Source organism: Oncorhynchus nerka, linkage group LG2 (assembly GCF_034236695.1).
Source record: "Oncorhynchus nerka isolate Pitt River linkage group LG2, Oner_Uvic_2.0, whole genome shotgun sequence".
Classification (NCBI taxonomy): Eukaryota; Metazoa; Chordata; class Actinopteri; order Salmoniformes; family Salmonidae; genus Oncorhynchus; species Oncorhynchus nerka.
Window position 1 is genome coordinate 1,793,871 of NC_088397.1, and position 23,007 is coordinate 1,816,877.

Here is a 23,007-nt window from a genome sequence, read left to right on the forward strand (position 1 = left end):
ATACAGACTGGGTTTAGATACAGATAGTTAGATAGACAGACAGGTTACAGACCGGGTTAGATACATACAGACGGGTTAGATACATACAGACCGGGTTAGATAGATACGAGTTAGATAGATACAGACTGGGTTAGATAGATACAGACTGGGTTAGATAGATACAGACTGGGTTAGATAGATACAGACTGGGTTAGATAGATACAGACTGGGTTAGATAGATACAGACTGGGTTAGATAGATACAGACTGGGTTAGATAGATACAGACTGGGTTAGATAGATACAGACTGGGTTAGATAGATACAGACTGGGTTAGATACATACAGACTGGGTTAGATACAGACTGGGTTAGATACAGACTGGGTTAGATAGATACAGACTGGGTTAGATAGATACAGACTGGGTTAGATACATACAGACTGGGTTAGATACATACAGACTGGGTTGGACACATACAGACTGGGTTGGACACATACAGACTGGGTTAGATACATACAGACTGGGTTAGATACATACAGACTGGGTTAGATACATACAGACTGGGTTAGACACATACAGACTGGGTTAGATAGATACAGACTGGGTTAGATAGATACAGACTGGGTTAGATAGATACAGACTGGGTTAGATAGATACAGACTGGGTTAGATAGATACAGACTGGGTTAGATACATACAGACTGGGTTAGACACATACAGACTGGGTTAGATAGATACAGACTGGGTTAGATAGACAGATTGGGTTAGATACATACAGACCGGGTTAGATACATACAGACTGGGTTAGATACATACAGACTGGGTTAGATACATACAGACCGGGTTAGATACAGACTGGGTTAGACACATACAGACTGGGTTAGACACATACAGACTGGGTTAGATAGATACAGACTGGGTTAGACACATACAGACTGGGTTTAGATACAGACTGGGTTAGACACATACAGACTGGGTTAGATAGATACAGACTGGGTTAGATACATACAGACTGGGTTAGATAGATACAGACTGGGTTAGATACAGACTGGGTTAGATAGATACAGACTGGGTTAGATACAGACTGGGTTAGATACAGACTGGGTTAGATACAGACTGGGTTAGATACAGACTGGGTTACATAGATACAGACTGGGTTAGACACATACAGACTGGGTTAGACACATACAGACTGGGTTAGATAGATACAGACTGGGTTAGATAGATACAGACTGGGTTAGATAGATACAGACTGGGTTAGATAGATACAGACTGGGTTAGATAGATACAGATTGGGTTAGATAGATACAGACTGGGTTAGATAGATACAGACTGGGTTAGATAGATACAGACTGGGTTAGATACATACAGACTGGGTTAGACACATACAGACTGGGTTAGATAGATACAGACTGGGTTAGATAGATACAGACTGGGTTAGATACATACAGACTGGGTTAGATACATACAGACTGGGTTAGATACATACAGACTGGGTTAGATACATACAGACTGGGTTAGATACATACAGACTGGGTTAGATACATACAGACTGGGTTAGATACATACAGACTGGGTTAGACACATACAGACTGGGTTAGACACATACAGACTGGGTTAGACACATACAGACTGGGTTAGATACAGACTGGGTTAGATAGATACAGACTGGGTTAGATAGATACAGATTGGGTTAGATAGATACAGACTGGGTTAGATAGATACAGACTGGGTTAGATAGATACAGACTGGGTTAGATACATACAGACTGGGTTAGACACATACAGACTGGGTTAGATAGATACAGACTGGGTTAGATAGATACAGACTGGGTTAGATACATACAGACTGGGTTAGATACATACAGACTGGGTTAGATACATACAGACTGGGTTAGATACATACAGACCGGGTTAGATACATACAGACCGGGTTAGATACATACAGACCGGGTTAGATACATACAGACTGGGTTAGACACATACAGACTGGGTTAGATAGATACAGACTGGGTTAGACACATACAGACTGGGTTAGATAGATACAGACTGGGTTAGACACATACAGACTGGGTTAGACACATACAGACTGGGTTAGACACATACAGACTGGGTTAGACACATACAGACTGGGTTAGATACATACAGACTGGGTTAGATACATACAGACTGGGTTAGATACATACAGACTGGGTTAGATACATACAGACCGGGTTAGATACATACAGACCGGGTTAGACACATACAGACCGGGTTAGATAGATACAGACTGGGTTAGATACAGACTGGGTTAGATACAGACTGGGTTAGACACATACAGACTGGGTTAGACACATACAGACTGGGTTAGATAGATACAGACTGGGTTAGACACATACAGACTGGGTTAGATACAGACTGGGTTAGATAGATACAGACTGGGTTAGACACATACAGACCGGGTTAGATACATACAGACCGGGTTAGATACATACAGACCGGGTTAGATACATACAGACCGGGTTAGATAGATACAGACCGGGTTAGATAGATACAGACCGGGTTAGATACAGACTGGGTTAGATAGATACAGACTGGGTTAGATAGATACAGACTGGGTTAGATAGATACAGACTGGGTTAGATAGATACAGACTGGGTTAGATAGATACAGACTGGGTTAGATAGATACAGACTGGGTTAGATAGATACAGACTGGGTTAGATAGATACAGACTGGGTTAGATAGATACAGACTGGGTTAGATAGATACAGACTGGGTTAGATAGATACAGACTGGGTTAGATAGATACAGACTGGGTTAGATAGATACAGACCGGGTTAGATACAGACCGAGTTAGATAGATACAGACTGGGTTAGATAGATACAGACTGGGTTAGATAGATACAGACTGGGTTAGATAGATACAGACTGGGTTAGATAGATACAGACTGGGTTAGATAGATACAGACTGGGTTAGATAGATACAGACTGGGTTAGATAGATACAGACTGGGTTAGATAGATACAGACTGGGTTAGATAGATACAGACTGGGTTAGATAGATACAGACTGGGTTAGATACAGACTGGGTTAGATAGATACAGACTGGGTTAGATAGATACAGACTGGGTTAGATAGATACAGACTGGGTTAGATAGATACAGACTGGGTTAGATAGATACAGACTGGGTTAGATAGATACAGACTGGGTTAGATACAGACTGGGTTAGATAGATACAGACTGGGTTAGACACATACAGACCGGGTTAGATACATACAGACCGGGTTAGATACATACAGACCGGGTTAGATACATACAGACTGGGTTAGACACATACAGACTGGGTTAGATAGATACAGACTGGGTTAGACACATACAGACTGGGTTAGATAGATACAGACTGGGTTAGACACATACAGACTGGGTTAGATAGATACAGACTGGGTTAGATACATACAGACTGGGTTAGATAGATACAGACTGGGTTAGATAGATACAGACTGGGTTAGATACAGACTGGGTTAGATACAGACTGGGTTAGATACAGACTGGGTTACATAGATACAGACTGGGTTAGACACATACAGACTGGGTTAGACACATACAGACTGGGTTAGATACATACAGACTGGGTTAGATAGATACAGACTGGGTTAGACACATACAGACTGGGTTAGATAGATACAGACTGGGTTAGACACATACAGACTGGGTTAGACACATACAGACTGGGTTAGATACATACTGGGTTAGATACATACAGACTGGGTTAGATACATACAGACTGGGTTAGATACATACAGACTGGGTTAGATACATACAGACTGGGTTAGATACATACAGACTGGGTTAGATACATACAGACTGGGTTAGATACATACAGACCGGGTTAGACACATACAGACCGGGTTAGATAGATACAGACTGGGTTAGATACAGACTGGGTTAGATACAGACTGGGTTAGATACAGACTGGGTAAGACACATACAGACTGGGTTAGATAGATACAGACTGGGTTAGACACATACAGACTGGGTTAGATACAGACCGGGTTAGATAGATACAGACCGGGTTAGACACATACAGACCGGGTTAGATACATACAGACCGGGTTAGATACATACAGACCGGGTTAGATAGATACAGACTGAGTTAGATAGATACAGACTGGGTTAGATACAGACTGGGTTAGATACAGACTGGGTTAGATAGATACAGACTGGGTTAGATAGATACAGACTGGGTTAGATAGATACAGACTGGGTTAGATAGATACAGACTGGGTTAGATAGATACAGACTGGGTTAGATAGATACAGACTGGGTTAGATAGATACAGACTGGGTTAGATAGATACAGACTGGGTTAGATAGATACAGACTGGGTTAGATAGATACAGACTGGGTTAGATAGATACAGACTGGGTTAGATAGATACAGACTGGGTTAGATAGATACAGACTGGGTTAGATAGATACAGACTGGGTTAGATAGATACAGACTGGGTTAGATAGATACAGACTGGGTTAGATAGATACAGACTGGGTTAGATAGATACAGACTGGGTTAGATAGATACAGACTGGGTTAGATACAGACTGGGTTAGATACAGACTGGGTTAGATAGATACAGACTGGGTTAGATAGATACAGACTGGGTTAGATAGATACAGACTTGGGTTAGATAGATACAGACTGGGTTAGATAGATACAGACTGGGTTAGATAGATACAGACTGGGTTAGATAGATACAGACTGGGTTAGATACAGACTGGGTTAGATACAGACTGGGTTAGATAGATACAGACTGGGTTAGATACATACAGACTGGGTTAGATACATACAGACTGGGTTGGACACATACAGACTGGGTTAGATACAGACTGGGTTAGATACATACAGACTGGGTTGGACACATACAGACTGGGTTAGATACAGACTGGGTTAGATACATACAGACTGGGTTAGATACATACAGACTGGGTTAGATACATACAGACTGGGTTAGATACATACAGACTGGGTTAGACACATACAGACTGGGTTAGACACATACAGACTGGGTTAGACACATACAGACTGGGTTAGATAGATACAGACTGGGTTAGATAGATACAGACTGGGTTAGATAGATACAGATTGGGTTAGATAGATACAGACTGGGTTAGATAGATACAGACTGGGTTAGATAGATACAGACTGGGTTAGATACATACAGACTGGGTTAGACACATACAGACTGGGTTAGATAGATACAGACTGGGTTAGATAGATACAGATTGGGTTAGATACATACAGACTGGGTTAGATACATACAGACTGGGTTAGATACATACAGACTGGGTTAGATACATACAGACCGGGTTAGATACATACAGACCGGGTTAGATACATACAGACCGGGTTAGACACATACAGACTGGGTTAGATAGATACAGACTGGGTTAGACACATACAGACTGGGTTAGATAGATACAGACTGGGTTAGACACATACAGACTGGGTTAGACACATACAGACTGGGTTAGATAGATACAGACTGGGTTAGATACATACAGACTGGGTTAGATAGATACAGACTGGGTTAGATAGATACAGACTGGGTTAGATACAGACTGGGTTAGATACAGACTGGGTTAGATACAGACTGGGTTACATAGATACAGACTGGGTTAGACACATACAGACTGGGTTAGACACATACAGACTGGGTTAGATACATACAGACTGGGTTAGATAGATACAGACTGGGTTAGACACATACAGACTGGGTTAGATAGATACAGACTGGGTTAGACACATACAGACTGGGTTAGACACATACAGACTGGGTTAGACACATACAGACTGGGTTAGATACAGACTGGGTTAGATACATACAGACTGGGTTAGATACATACAGACTGGGTTAGATACATACAGACTGGGTTAGATACATACAGACTGGGTTAGATACATACAGACTGGGTTAGATACATACAGACCGGGTTAGACACATACAGACCGGGTTAGATAGATACAGACTGGGTTAGATACAGACTGGGTTAGATACAGACTGGGTAAGACACATACAGACTGGGTTAGATAGATACAGACTGGGTTAGACACATACAGACTGGGTTAGATACAGACTGGGTTAGATAGATACAGACTGGGTTAGACACATACAGACCGGGTTAGATACATACAGACCGGGTTAGATACATACAGACCGGGTTAGATACATACAGACCGGGTTAGATAGATACAGACCGAGTTAGATAGATACAGACCGGGTTAGATAGATACAGACTGGGTTAGATAGATACAGACTGGGTTAGATAGATACAGACTGGGTTAGATAGATACAGACTGGGTTAGATAGATACAGACTGGGTTAGATAGATACAGACTGGGTTAGATAGATACAGACTGGGTTAGATACATACAGACTGGGTTAGATACATACAGACTGGGTTAGATACAGACTGGGTTAGATAGATACAGACTGGGTTAGATAGATACAGACTGGGTTAGATAGATACAGACTGGGTTAGATACATACAGACTGGGTTGGACACATACAGACTGGGTTGGACACATACAGACTGGGTTAGATACATACAGACTGGGTTAGATACATACAGACTGGGTTAGATACATACAGACTGGGTTAGACACATACAGACTGGGTTAGATAGATACAGACTGGGTTAGATAGATACAGACTGGGTTAGATAGATACAGACTGGGTTAGATAGATACAGACTGGGTTAGATAGATACAGACTGGGTTAGATAGATACAGACTGGGTTAGATACATACAGACTGGGTTAGACACATACAGACTGGGTTAGATAGATACAGACTGGGTTAGATAGATACAGATTGGGTTAGATACATACAGACTGGGTTAGATACATACAGACTGGGTTAGATACATACAGACCGGGTTAGATACATACAGACCGGGTTAGATACATACAGACTGGGTTAGACACATACAGACTGGGTTAGACACATACAGACTGGGTTAGATAGATACAGACTGGGTTAGACACATACAGACTGGGTTAGATAGATACAGACTGGGTTAGACACATACAGACTGGGTTAGATAGATACAGACTGGGTTAGATACATACAGACTGGGTTAGATAGATACAGACTGGGTTAGATACAGACTGGGTTAGATAGATACAGACTGGGTTAGATACAGACTGGGTTAGATACAGACTGGGTTAGATACAGACTGGGTTACATAGATACAGACTGGGTTAGACACATACAGACTGGGTTAGACACATACAGACTGGGTTAGATACATACAGACTGGGTTAGATAGATACAGACTGGGTTAGATAGATACAGACTGGGTTAGATAGATACAGATTGGGTTAGATAGATACAGACTGGGTTAGATAGATACAGACTGGGTTAGATAGATACAGACTGGGTTAGATACATACAGACTGGGTTAGACACATACAGACTGGGTTAGATAGATACAGACTGGGTTAGATAGATACAGATTGGGTTAGATACATACAGACTGGGTTAGATACATACAGACTGGGTTAGATACATACAGACTGGGTTAGATACATACAGACTGGGTTAGATACATACAGACCGGGTTAGATACATACAGACCGGGTTAGATACATACAGACTGGGTTAGACACATACAGACTGGGTTAGATAGATACAGACTGGGTTAGACACATACAGACTGGGTTAGATAGATACAGACTGGGTTAGACACATACAGACTGGGTTAGACACATACAGACTGGGTTAGATAGATACAGACTGGGTTAGATAGATACAGACTGGGTTAGATAGATACAGACTGGGTTAGATAGATACAGACTGGGTTAGATACAGACTGGGTTAGATACAGACTGGGTTAGATAGATACAGACTGGGTTAGACACATACAGACTGGGTTAGATACATACAGACTGGGTTAGATACATACAGACTGGGTTAGATACATACAGACTGGGTTAGATACATACAGACCGGGTTAGATACATACAGACTGGGTTAGACACATACAGACTGGGTTAGATAGATACAGACTGGGTTAGACACATACAGACTGGGTTAGATAGATACAGACTGGGTTAGACACATACAGACTGGGTTAGACACATACAGACTGGGTTAGACACATACAGACTGGGTTAGATACATACAGACTGGGTTAGATACATACAGACTGGGTTAGATACATACAGACTGGGTTAGATACATACAGACTGGGTTAGATACATACAGACTGGGTTAGATACATACAGACCGGGTTAGATAGATACAGACTGGGTTAGATACAGACTGGGTTAGATACAGACTGGGTTAGATACAGACTGGGTAAGACACATACAGACTGGGTTAGATAGATACAGACTGGGTTAGACACATACAGACTGGGTTAGATACAGACTGGGTTAGATAGATACAGACTGGGTTAGACACATACAGACCGGGTTAGATACATACAGACCGGGTTAGATACATACAGACCGGGTTAGATACATACAGACCGGGTTAGATAGATACAGACTGAGTTAGATAGATACAGACTGGGTTAGATACAGACTGGGTTAGATAGATACAGACTGGGTTAGATAGATACAGACTGGGTTAGATAGATACAGACTGGGTTAGATACAGACTGGGTTAGATAGATACAGACTGGGTTAGATACAGACTGGGTTAGATAGATACAGACTGAGTTAGATAGATACAGACTGGGTTAGATACAGACTGGGTTAGATAGATACAGACTGGGTTAGATAGATACAGACTGGGATAGATAGATACAGACTGGGTTAGATAGATACAGACTGGGTTAGATAGATACAGACTGGGTTAGATACAGACTGGGTTAGATACAGACTGGGTTAGATAGATACAGACTGGGTTAGATAGATACAGACTGGGTTAGATAGATACAGACTGGGTTAGATAGATACAGACTGGGTTAGATAGATACAGACTGGGTTAGATACAGACTGGGTTAGATACAGACTGGGTTAGATACATACAGACTGGGTTAGACACATACAGACCGGGTTAGATACATACAGACCGGGTTAGATACATACAGACTGGGTTAGATAGATACAGACTGGGTTAGACAGATACAGACTGGGTTAGATACAGACTGGGTTAGATAGATACAGACTGGGTTAGATAGATACAGACTGGGTTAGATACAGACTGGGTTAGATACAGACTGGGTTAGATACATACAGACTGGGTTAGATACATACAGACTGGGTTAGATACATACAGACTGGGTTAGATACATACAGACCGGGTTAGATACATACAGACCGGGTTAGATAGATACAGACCGGGTTAGATAGATACAGACCGGGTTAGATAGATACAGACTGGGTTAGATACATACAGACTGGGTTAGATACATACAGACTGGGTTAGATACATACAGACTGGGTTAGACACATACAGACTGGGTTAGACACATACAGACTGGGTTAGATAGATACAGACTGGGTTAGACACATACAGACTGGGTTAGATAGATACAGACTGGGTTAGATAGATACAGACTGGGTTAGATACAGACTGGGTTAGATAGATACAGACTGGGTTAGATACATACAGACTGGGTTAGACACATACAGACTGGGTTAGATAGATACAGACTGGGTTAGATACAGACTGGGTTAGATACAGACTGGGTTAGATAGATACAGACTGGGTTAGATAGATACAGACTGGGTTAGATAGATACAGACTGGGTTAGATACAGACTGGGTTAGATAGATACAGACTGGGTTAGATGCATACAGACTGGGTTAGACACATACAGATTGGGTTAGATAGATACAGACTGGGTTAGACACATACAGACTGGGTTAGATAGATACAGACTGGGTTAGATACATACAGACCGGGTTAGATACATACATACTGGGTTAGATAGATACAGACTGGGTTAGACAGATACAGACTGGGTTAGACACATACAGACTGGGTTAGATAGATACAGACTGGGTTGGACACATACAGACTGGGTTAGATACAGACTGGGTTAGATACAGACTGGGTTAGATACATACAGGGTTAGATACATACAGACTGGGTTAGATACATACAGACTGGGTTAGATACAGACTGGGTTAGATACAGACTGGGTTAGATAGATACAGACTGGGTTAGATACATACAGACTGGGTTAGATACATACAGACTGGGTTGGACACATACAGACTGGGTTAGATACAGACTGGGTTAGATACATACAGACTGGGTTAGATACATACAGACTGGGTTAGATACATACAGACTGGGTTAGATACATACAGACTGGGTTAGACACATACAGACTGGGTTAGACACATACAGACTGGGTTAGATAGATACAGACTGGGTTAGATAGATACAGACTGGGTTAGATAGATACAGACTGGGTTAGATAGATACAGACTGGGTTAGATAGATACAGACTGGGTTAGATACATACAGACTGGGTTAGACACATACAGACTGGGTTAGATAGATACAGACTGGGTTAGATAGATACAGATTGGGTTAGATACATACAGACTGGGTTAGATACATACAGACTGGGTTAGATACATACAGACTGGGTTAGATACATACAGACCGGGTTAGATACATACAGACTGGGTTAGACACATACAGACTGGGTTAGACACATACAGACTGGGTTAGATAGATACAGACTGGGTTAGACACATACAGACTGGGTTAGATAGATACAGACTGGGTTAGACACATACAGACTGGGTTAGATAGATACAGACTGGGTTAGATACATACAGACTGGGTTAGATAGATACAGACTGGGTTAGATAGATACAGACTGGGTTAGATACAGACTGGGTTAGATACAGACTGGGTTAGATACAGACTGGGTTAGATACAGACTGGGTTAGATACAGACTGGGTTAGATACAGACTGGGTTACATAGATACAGACTGGGTTAGACACATACAGACTGGGTTAGACACATACAGACTGGGTTAGATACATACAGACTGGGTTAGATAGATACAGACTGGGTTAGACACATACAGACTGGGTTAGATAGATACAGACTGGGTTAGACACATACAGACTGGGTTAGACACATACAGACTGGGTTAGACACATACAGACTGGGTTAGACACATACAGACTGGGTTAGATACAGACAGACTGGGTTAGATACAGACTGGGTTAGATACATACAGACTGGGTTAGACACATACAGACTGGGTTAGATAGATATAGACTGGGTTAGATAGATACAGACTGGGTTAGATAGATACAGACTGGGTTAGATACAGACTGGGTTAGATGCATACAGACTGGGTTAGACACATACAGATTGGGTTAGATAGATACAGACTGGGTTAGACACATACAGACTGGGTTAGATAGATACAGACTGGGTTAGATACATACAGACCGGGTTAGATACATACATACTGGGTTAGATAGATACAGACTGGGTTAGACAGATACAGACTGGGTTAGACACATACAGACTGGGTTAGATAGATACAGACTGGGTTGGACACATACAGACTGGGTTAGATACAGACTGGGTTAGATACAGACTGGGTTAGATACATACAGGGTTAGATACATACAGACTGGGTTAGATACAGACTGGGTTAGATACAGACTGGGTTAGATAGATACAGACTGGGTTAGATACATACAGACTGGGTTAGATACATACAGACTGGGTTAGATACATACAGACTGGGTTAGATACATACAGACTGGGTTAGATACAGACTGGGTTAGATACATACAGACTGGGTTAGATACATACAGACTGGGTTAGATAGATACAGACTGGGTTAGATACAGACTGGGTTAGATACAGACTGGGTTAGATACAGACTGGGTTAGATACAGACTGGGTTAGATACAGACTGGGTTACATAGATACAGACTGGGTTAGACACATACAGACTGGGTTAGACAGATACAGACTGGGTTAGACACATACAGACTGGGTTAGACACATACAGACTGGGTTAGACACATACAGACTGGGTTAGACACATACAGACTGGGTTAGATAGATACAGACTGGGTTAGATAGATACAGATTGGGTTAGATAGATACAGACTGGGTTAGATAGATACAGACTGGGTTAGATAGATACAGACTGGGTTAGATAGATACAGACTGGGTTAGATACATACAGACTGGGTTAGACACATACAGACTGGGTTAGATAGATACAGACTGGGTTAGATAGATACAGATTGGGTTAGATACATACAGACTGGGTTAGATACATACAGACTGGGTTAGATACATACAGACTGGGTTAGATACATACAGACCGGGTTAGATACATACAGACTGGGTTAGACACATACAGACTGGGTTAGACACATACAGACTGGGTTAGATAGATACAGACTGGGTTAGACACATACAGACTGGGTTAGATAGATACAGACTGGGTTAGACACATACAGACTGGGTTAGATACATACAGACTGGGTTAGATAGATACAGACTGGGTTAGATACAGACTGGGTTAGATACAGACTGGGTTAGATACAGACTGGGTTAGATACAGACTGGGTTAGATACAGACTGGGTTACATAGATACAGACTGGGTTAGACACATACAGACTGGGTTAGATAGATACAGACTGGGTTAGACACATACAGACTGGGTTAGATAGATACAGACTGGGTTAGACACATACAGACTGGGTTAGACACATACAGACTGGGTTAGACACATACAGACTGGGTTAGACACATACAGACTGGGTTAGATACAGACTGGGTTAGATACATACAGACTGGGTTAGATACATACAGACTGGGTTAGACACATACAGACTGGGTTAGATAGATACAGACTGGGTTAGACACATACAGACTGGGTTAGATAGATACTGGGTTAGATACAGACTGGGTTAGATAGATACAGACTGGGTTAGATACATACAGACTGGGTTAGATAGATACAGACTGGGTTAGATACATACAGACTGGGTTAGACACATACAGACTGGGTTAGATAGATACAGACTGGGTTAGATAAATACAGACTGGGTTAGATACAGACTGGGTTAGATAGATACAGACTGGGTTAGATACAGACTGGGTTAGATACAGACTGGGTTAGATAGATACAGACTGGGTTAGATAGATACAGACTGGGTTAAATAGATACAGACTGGGTTAGATAGATACAGACTGGGTTAGATACAGACTGGGTTAGATAGATACAGACTGGGTTAGATGCATACAGACTGGGTTAGACACATACAGATTGGGTTAGATAGATACAGACTGGGTTAGACACATACAGACTGGGTTAGATAGATACAGACTGGGTTAGATACATACAGACCGGGTTAGATACATACATACTGGGTTAGATACATACATACTGGGTTAGACAGATACAGACTGGGTTAGACACATACAGACTGGGTTAGATAGATACAGACTGGGTTAGATAGATACAGACTGGGTTAGATACAGACTGGGTTAGATAGATACAGACTGGGTTAGATACAGACTGGGTTAGATACATACAGGGTTAGATACATACAGACTGGGTTAGATACATACAGACTGGGTTAGATACAGACTGGGTTAGATACAGACTGGGTTAGATAGATACAGACTGGGTTAGATACATACAGACTGGGTTAGATACATACAGACTGGGTTGGACACATACAGACTGGGTTAGATACAGACTGGGTTAGATACAGACTGGGTTAGACACATACAGACTGGGTTAGACACATACAGACTGGGTTAGACACATACAGACTGGGTTAGACACATACAGACTGGGTTAGACAGATACAGACTGGGTTAGATACAGACTGGGTTAGATAGATACAGACTGGGTTAGATAGATACAGACTGGGTTAGATACATACAGACTGGGTTAGACACATACAGACTGGGTTAGATAGATACAGACTGGGTTAGATACAGACTGGGTTAGATACAGACTGGGTTAGATAGATACAGACTGGGTTAGATAGATACAGACTGGGTTAAATAGATACAGACTGGGTTAGACACATACAGACTGGGTTAGATAGATACAGACTGGGTTAGACACATACAGACTGGGTTAGATAGACACAGACTGGGTTAGACACATACAGACTGGGTTAGATACATACAGACTGGGTTAGATAGATACAGACTGGGTTAGATACAGACTGGGTTAGATACAGACTGGGTTAGATAGATACAGACTGGGTTAGATACAGACTGGGTTAGATACAGACTGGGTTAGATACAGACTGGGTTACATAGATACAGACTGGGTTACATAGATACAGACTGGGTTACATAGATACAGACTGGGTTAGACACATACAGACTGGGTTAGACACATACAGACTGGGTTAGACACATACAGACTGGGTTAGATACAGACAGACTGGGTTAGATACAGACTGGGTTAGATACAGACTGGGTTAGATACATACAGGGTTAGATACATACAGACTGGGTTAGATACATACAGACTGGGTTAGATACATACAGACTGGGTTAGATACATACAGACTGGGTTAGATACATACAGACTGGGTTAGATAGATACAGACCGGGTTAGATAGATACAGACCGGGTTAGATAGATACAGACCGGGTTAGATAGATACAGACCGGGTTAGATACAGACTGGGTTAGACACAGACTGGGTTAGATACAGACTGGGTTAGATACAGACTAGGTTAGATAGATACAGACTGTGTTAGATACAGACTAGGTTAGATACAGACTAGGTTAGATACATAAAGACTGGGATACATACAGACTGGGTTAGACACACACAGACTGGGTTAGATACATACAGACTGGGTTAGATACAGACTGGGTTAGATACAGACTGGGTTAGATACATAAAGACTGGGATACATACAGACTGGGTTAGATACAGACTGGGTTAGATACAGACTGGGTTAGACACAGACTGGGTTAGACACAGACTGGGTTAGATACATACAGACTGGGTTAGATACATACAGACTGGGTTAGATACATACAGACTGGGTTAGATACATACAGACTGGGTTAGATACATACAGACTGGGTTAGACACATACAGACTGGGTTAGACACATACAGACCGGGTTAGATACATACAGACCGGGTTAGATACATACAGACCGGGTTAGATAGATACAGACTGGGTTAGACACATACAGACTGGGTTAGATAGATACAGACTGGGTTAGATAGATACAGACTGGGTTAGATAGATACAGACTGGGTTCGATAGATACAGACTGGGTTAGATAGATACAGACTGGGTTAGATAGATACAGACTGGGTTAGATACATACAGACTGGGTTAGATACATACAGACTGGGTTTGATAGATACAGACTGGGTTAGATACAGACTGGGTTAGATACAGACTGGGTTAGATACAGACTGGGTTAGATAGATACAGACTGGGTTAGATAGATACAGACTGGGTTAGATAGATACAGACTGGGTTAGATAGATACAGACTGGGTTAGATACATACAGACTGGGTTAGATACATACAGACTGGGTTAGACACATACAGACTGGGTTAGACACATACAGACTGGGTTAGATAGATACAGACTGGGTTAGATAGATACAGACTGGGTTAGACACATACAGACTGGGTTAGACACATACAGACTGGGTTAGACACATACAGACTGGGTTAGACACATACAGACTGGGTTAGATACAGACTGGGTTAGATACAGACTGGGTTAGACACATACAGACCGGGTTAGACACATACAGACCGGGTTAGATACATACAGACCGGGTTAGATAGATACAGACCGGGTTAGATAGATACAGACTGGGTTAGATACAGACTGGGTTAGACACAGACTGGGTTAGATACAGACTGGGTTAGATACAGACTGGGTTAGATACAGACTGGGTTAGATAGATACAGACTGGGTTAGATACATACAGACTGGGTTAGACACATACAGACTGGGTTAGATAGATACAGACTGGGTTAGATAGATACAGACTGGGTTAGATAGATACAGACTGGGTTAGACACATACAGACTGGGTTAGACACATACAGACTGGGTTAGATACATACAGACTGGGTTAGATACAGACTGGGATAGATACATAAAGACTGGGATAGATACATAAAGACTGGGATAGATACAGACTGGGTTAGATAGATACAGACTGGGTTAGATAGATACAGACTGGGTTAGATAGATACAGACTGGGTTAGATAGATACAGACTGGGTTAGATAGATACAGACTGGGTTAGATACAGACTGGGTTAGATACAGACTGGGTTAGATACAGACTAGGTTAGATACATACAGACTGGGTTAGACACATACAGACCGGGTTAGATAGATACAGACCGGGTTAGATAGATACAGACTGGGTTAGATAGATACAGACTGGGTTAGATACAGACTGGGTTAGATAGATACAGACTGGGTTAGATAGATACAGACTGGGTTAGATACAGACTGGGTTAGATACAGACTGGGTTAGATACATACAGACTGGGTTAGATACATACAGACTGGGTTAGATAGATACAGACTGAGTTAGATAGATACAGACTGGGTTAGATAGATACAGACTGGGTTAGACACATACAGACTGGGTTAGATAGATACAGACTGGGTTGGACACATACAGACTGGGTTAGATACAGACTGGGTTAGATACAGACTGGGTTAGATACATACAGGGTTAGATACATACAGACTGGGTTAGATACATACAGACTGGGTTAGATACAGACTGGGTTAGATACAGACTGGGTTAGATACAGACTGGGTTAGATAGATACAGACTGGGTTAGATACATACAGACTGGGTTAGATACATACAGACTGGGTTGGACACATACAGACTGGGTTAGATACAGACTGGGTTAGACACATACAGACTGGGTTAGACACATACAGACTGGGTTAGACACATACAGACTGGGTTAGACAGATACAGACTGGGTTAGACAGATACAGACTGGGTTAGATACAGACTGGGTTAGACAGATACAGACTGGGTTAGATAGATACAGACTGGGTTAGATACATACAGACTGGGTTAGACACATACAGACTGGGTTAGATAGATACAGACTGGGTTAGATACAGACTGGGTTAGATACAGACTGGGTTAGATAGATACAGACTGGGTTAGATAGATACAGACTGGGTTAAATAGATACAGACTGGGTTAGACACATACAGACTGGGTTAGATAGATACAGACTGGGTTAGACACATACAGACTGGGTTAGATAGACACAGACTGGGTTAGACACATACAGACTGGGTTAGATACATACAGACTGGGTTAGATAGATACAGACTGGGTTAGATACAGACTGGGTTAGATACAGACTGGGTTAGATAGATACAGACTGGGTTAGATACAGACTGGGTTAGATACAGACTGGGTTAGATACAGACTGGGTTACATAGATACAGACTGGGTTACATAGATACAGACTGGGTTACATAGATACAGACTGGGTTAGACACATACAGACTGGGTTAGACACATACAGACTGGGTTAGACACATACAGACTGGGTTAGATACAGACAGACTGGGTTAGATACAGACTGGGTTAGATACATACAGGGTTAGATACATACAGACTGGGTTAGATACATACAGACTGGGTTAGATACATACAGACTGGGTTAGATACATACAGACTGGGTTAGATACATACAGACTGGGTTAGATACATACAGACTGGGTTAGATAGATACAGACCGGGTTAGATAGATACAGACCGGGTTAGATAGATACAGACCGGGTTAGATAGATACAGACCGGGTTAGATACAGACTGGGTTAGACACAGACTGGGTTAGATACAGACTGGGTTAGATACAGACTAGGTTAGATAGATACAGACTGTGTTAGATACAGACTAGGTTAGATACAGACTAGGTTAGATACATAAAGACTGGGATACATACAGACTGGGTTAGACACACACAGACTGGGTTAGATACATACAGACTGGGTTAGATACAGACTGGGTTAGATACAGACTGGGTTAGATACATAAAGACTGGGATACATACAGACTGGGTTAGATACAGACTGGGTTAGATACAGACTGGGTTAGATACAGACTGGGTTAGATAGATACAGACTGGGTTAGACACAGACTGGGTTAGATACATACAGACTGGGTTAGATACATACAGACTGGGTTAGATACATACAGACTGGGTTAGATACATACAGACTGGGTTAGACACATACAGACCGGGTTAGATACATACAGACCGGGTTAGATACATACAGACCGGGTTAGATACATACAGACCGGGTTAGATAGATACAGACTGGGTTAGACACATACAGACTGGGTTAGATAGATACAGACTGGGTTAGATAGATACAGACTGGGTTAGATAGATACAGACTGGGTTCGATAGATACAGACTGGGTTAGATAGATACAGACTGGGTTAGATAGATACAGACTGGGTTAGATACATACAGACTGGATTAGATAGATACAGACTGGATTAGATAGATACAGACTGGGTTTGATAGATACAGACTGGGTTAGATACAGACTGGGTTAGATACAGACTGGGTTAGATAGATACAGACTGGGTTAGATAGATACAGACTGGGTTAGATAGATACAGACTGGGTTAGATAGATACAGACTGGGTTAGATAGATACAGACTGGGTTAGATACATACAGACTGGGTTAGATACATACAGACTGGGTTAGACACATACAGACTGGGTTAGACACATACAGACTGGGTTAGATAGATACAGACTGGGTTAGATAGATACAGACTGGGTTAGACACATACAGACTGGGTTAGACACATACAGACTGGGTTAGACACATACAGACTGGGTTAGACACATACAGACTGGGTTAGATACAGACTGGGTTAGATACAGACTGGGTTAGACACATACAGACCGGGTTAGACACATACAGACCGGGTTAGATACATACAGACCGGGTTAGATAGATACAGACCGGGTTAGATAGATACAGACCGGGTTAGATACAGACTGGGTTAGACACAGACTGGGTTAGATACAGACTGGGTTAGATACAGACTGGGTTAGATAGATACAGACTGGGTTAGATAGATACAGACTGGGTTAGATACATACAGACTGGGTTAGACACATACAGACTGGGTTAGATAGATACAGACTGGGTTAGATAGATACAGACTGGGTTAGATAGATACAGACTGGGTTAGACACATACAGACTGGGTTAGACACATACAGACTGGGTTAGATACATACAGACTGGGTTAGATACAGACTGGGTTAGATACATAAAGACTGGGATAGATACATAAAGACTGGGATAGATACAGACTGGGTTAGATAGATACAGACTGGGTTAGATAGATACAGACTGGGTTAGATAGATACAGACTGGGTTAGATAGATACAGACTGGGTTAGATAGATACAGACTGGGTTAGATACAGACTGGGTTAGATACAGACTGGGTTAGATACAGACTAGGTTAGATACATACAGACTGGGTTAGATACATACAGACTGGGTTAGACACATACAGACCGGGTTAGATAGATACAGACCGGGTTAGATAGATACAGACTGGGTTAGATAGATACAGACTGGGTTAGATACAGACTGGGTTAGATAGATACAGACTGGGTTAGATAGATACAGACTGGGTTAGATACAGACTGGGTTAGATACAGACTGGGTTAGATACAGACTGGGTTAGATACATACAGACTGGGTTAGATACATACAGACTGGGTTAGATAGATACAGACTGAGTTAGATAGATACAGACTGGGTTAGATAGATACAGACTGGGTTAGACACATACAGACTGGGTTAGATACATACAGACTGGGTTAGACACATACAGACTGGGTTAGACACATACAGACCGGGTTAGATACATACAGACCGGGTTAGATACATACAGACCGGGTTAGATAGATACAGACTGGGTTAGACACATACAGACTGGGTTAGATAGATACAGACTGGGTTAGATAGATACAGACTGGGTTAGATAGATACAGACTGGGTTCGATAGATACAGACTGGGTTAGATAGATACAGACTGGGTTAGATAGATACAGACTGGGTTAGATACATACAGACTGGATTAGATAGATACAGACTGGGTTTGATAGATACAGACTGGGTTAGATACAGACTGGGTTAGATACAGACTGGGTTAGATAGATACAGACTGGGTTAGATAGATACAGACTGGGTTAGATAGATACAGACTGGGTTAGATAGATACAGACTGGGTTAGATAGATACAGACTGGGTTAGATACATACAGACTGGGTTAGATACATACAGACTGGGTTAGACACATACAGACTGGGTTAGACACATACAGACTGGGTTAGATAGATACAGACTGGGTTAGATAGATACAGACTGGGTTAGACACATACAGACTGGGTTAGACACATACAGACTGGGTTAGACACATACAGACTGGGTTAGACACATACAGACTGGGTTAGACACATACAGACTGGGTTAGATACAGACTGGGTTAGACACATACAGACCGGGTTAGACACATACAGACCGGGTTAGATACATACAGACCGGGTTAGATACATACAGACCGGGTTAGATAGATACAGACTGGGTTAGATAGATACAGACTGGGTTAGATACAGACTGGGTTAGACACAGACTGGGTTAGATACAGACTGGGTTAGATACAGACTGGGTTAGATAGATACAGACTGGGTTAGATACATACAGACTGGGTTAGACACATACAGACTGGGTTAGATAGATACAGACTGGGTTAGATAGATACAGACTGGGTTAGATAGATACAGACTGGGTTAGATAGATACAGACTGGGTTAGACACATACAGACTGGGTTAGATACATACAGACTGGGTTAGATACAGACTGGGTTAGATACATAAAGACTGGGATAGATACATAAAGACTGGGATAGATACAGACTGGGTTAGATACAGACTGGGTTAGATAGATACAGACTGGGTTAGATAGATACAGACTGGGTTAGATAGATACAGACTGGGTTAGATAGATACAGACTGGGTTAGATAGATACAGACTGGGTTAGATACAGACTGGGTTAGATACAGACTGGGTTAGATACAGACTAGGTTAGATACATACAGACTGGGTTAGATACATACAGACTGGGTTAGACACATACAGACCGGGTTAGATAGATACAGACCGGGTTAGATAGATACAGACTGGGTTAGATAGATACAGACTGGGTTAGATAGATACAGACTGGGTTAGATAGATACAGACTGGGTTAGATACAGACTGGGTTAGATAGATACAGACTGGGTTAGATAGATACAGACTGGGTTAGATACAGACTGGGTTAGATACAGACTGGGTTAGATACAGACTGGGTTAGATACATACAGACTGGGTTAGATACATACAGACTGGGTTAGATAGATACAGACTGAGTTAGATAGATACAGACTGGGTTAGATAGATACAGACTGGGTTAGACACATACAGACTGGGTTAGATAGATACAGACTGGGTTAGATAGATACAGACTGGGTTAGATAGATACAGACTGGGTTCGATAGATACAGACTGGGTTAGATAGATACAGACTGGGTTAGATAGATACAGACTGGGTTAGATAGATACAGACTGGGTTAGATGCATACAGACTGGGTTAGACGCATACAGAATGGGTTAGACACATACAGATTGGGTTAGATACATACAGATTGGGTTAGATAGATACAGACTGGGTTAGACACATACAGACTGGGTTAGATAGATACAGACTGGGTTAGATACATACAGACTGGGTTAGATAGATACAGACTGGGTTAGATACATACAGGGTTAGACACATACAGACCGGGTTAGATACATACAGACCGGGTTAGATAGATACAGACCGGGTTAGATAGATACAGACCGGGTTAGATAGATACAGACCGGGTTAGATAGATACAGACTGGGTTAGACACAGACTGGGTTAGATACAGACTGGGTTAGATACAGACTGGGTTAGATACAGACTAGGTTAGATACAGACTGGGTTAGATAGATACAGACTGGGTTAGATACATACAGACTGGGTTAGACACATACAGACTGGGTTAGATAGATACAGACTGGGTTGGACACATACAGACTGGGTTAGATACAGACTGGGTTAGATACAGACAGGGTTAGATACATACAGACCGGGTTAGACACATACAGACCGGGTTAGACACATACAGACCGGGTTAGACACATACAGACCGGGTTAGATACATACAGACCGGGTTAGATAGATACAGACTGGGTTAGATAGATACAGACTGGGTTAGATACAGACTGGGTTAGATAGATACAGACTGGGTTAGATACATACAGACTGGGTTAGACACATACAGACTGGGTTAGATACATACAGACTGGGTTAGATAGATACAGACTGGGTTAGATACATAAAGACTGGTATACATACAGACTGGGTTAGATAGATACAGACTGGGTTAGACACAGACTGGGTTAGATACATACAGACTGGGTTAGATACATACAGACTGGGTTAGACACATACAGACCGGGTTAGACACATACAGACCGGGTTAGATACATACAGACCGGGTTAGATAGATACAGACCGGGTTAGATAGATACAGACTGGGTTAGACACAGACTGGGTTAGATAGATACAGACTGGGTTAGATAGATACAGACTGGGTTAGACACATACAGACTGGGTTAGATAGATACAGACTGGGTTAGATACATACAGACTGGTTTAGATACATACAGACTGGGTTAGACACATACAGACTGGGTTAGACACATACAGACTGGGTTAGATAGATACAGATTGGGTTAGATACATACAGACTGGGTTAGATACAGACTGGGTTAGATACATACAGACTGGGTTAGATAGATACAGACTGGGTTAGATAGATACAGATTGGGTTAGATACAGACTGGGTTAGACACATACAGACTGGGTTAGACACATACAGACTGGGTTAGATAGATACAGACTGGGTTAGATAGATACAGACTGGGTTAGA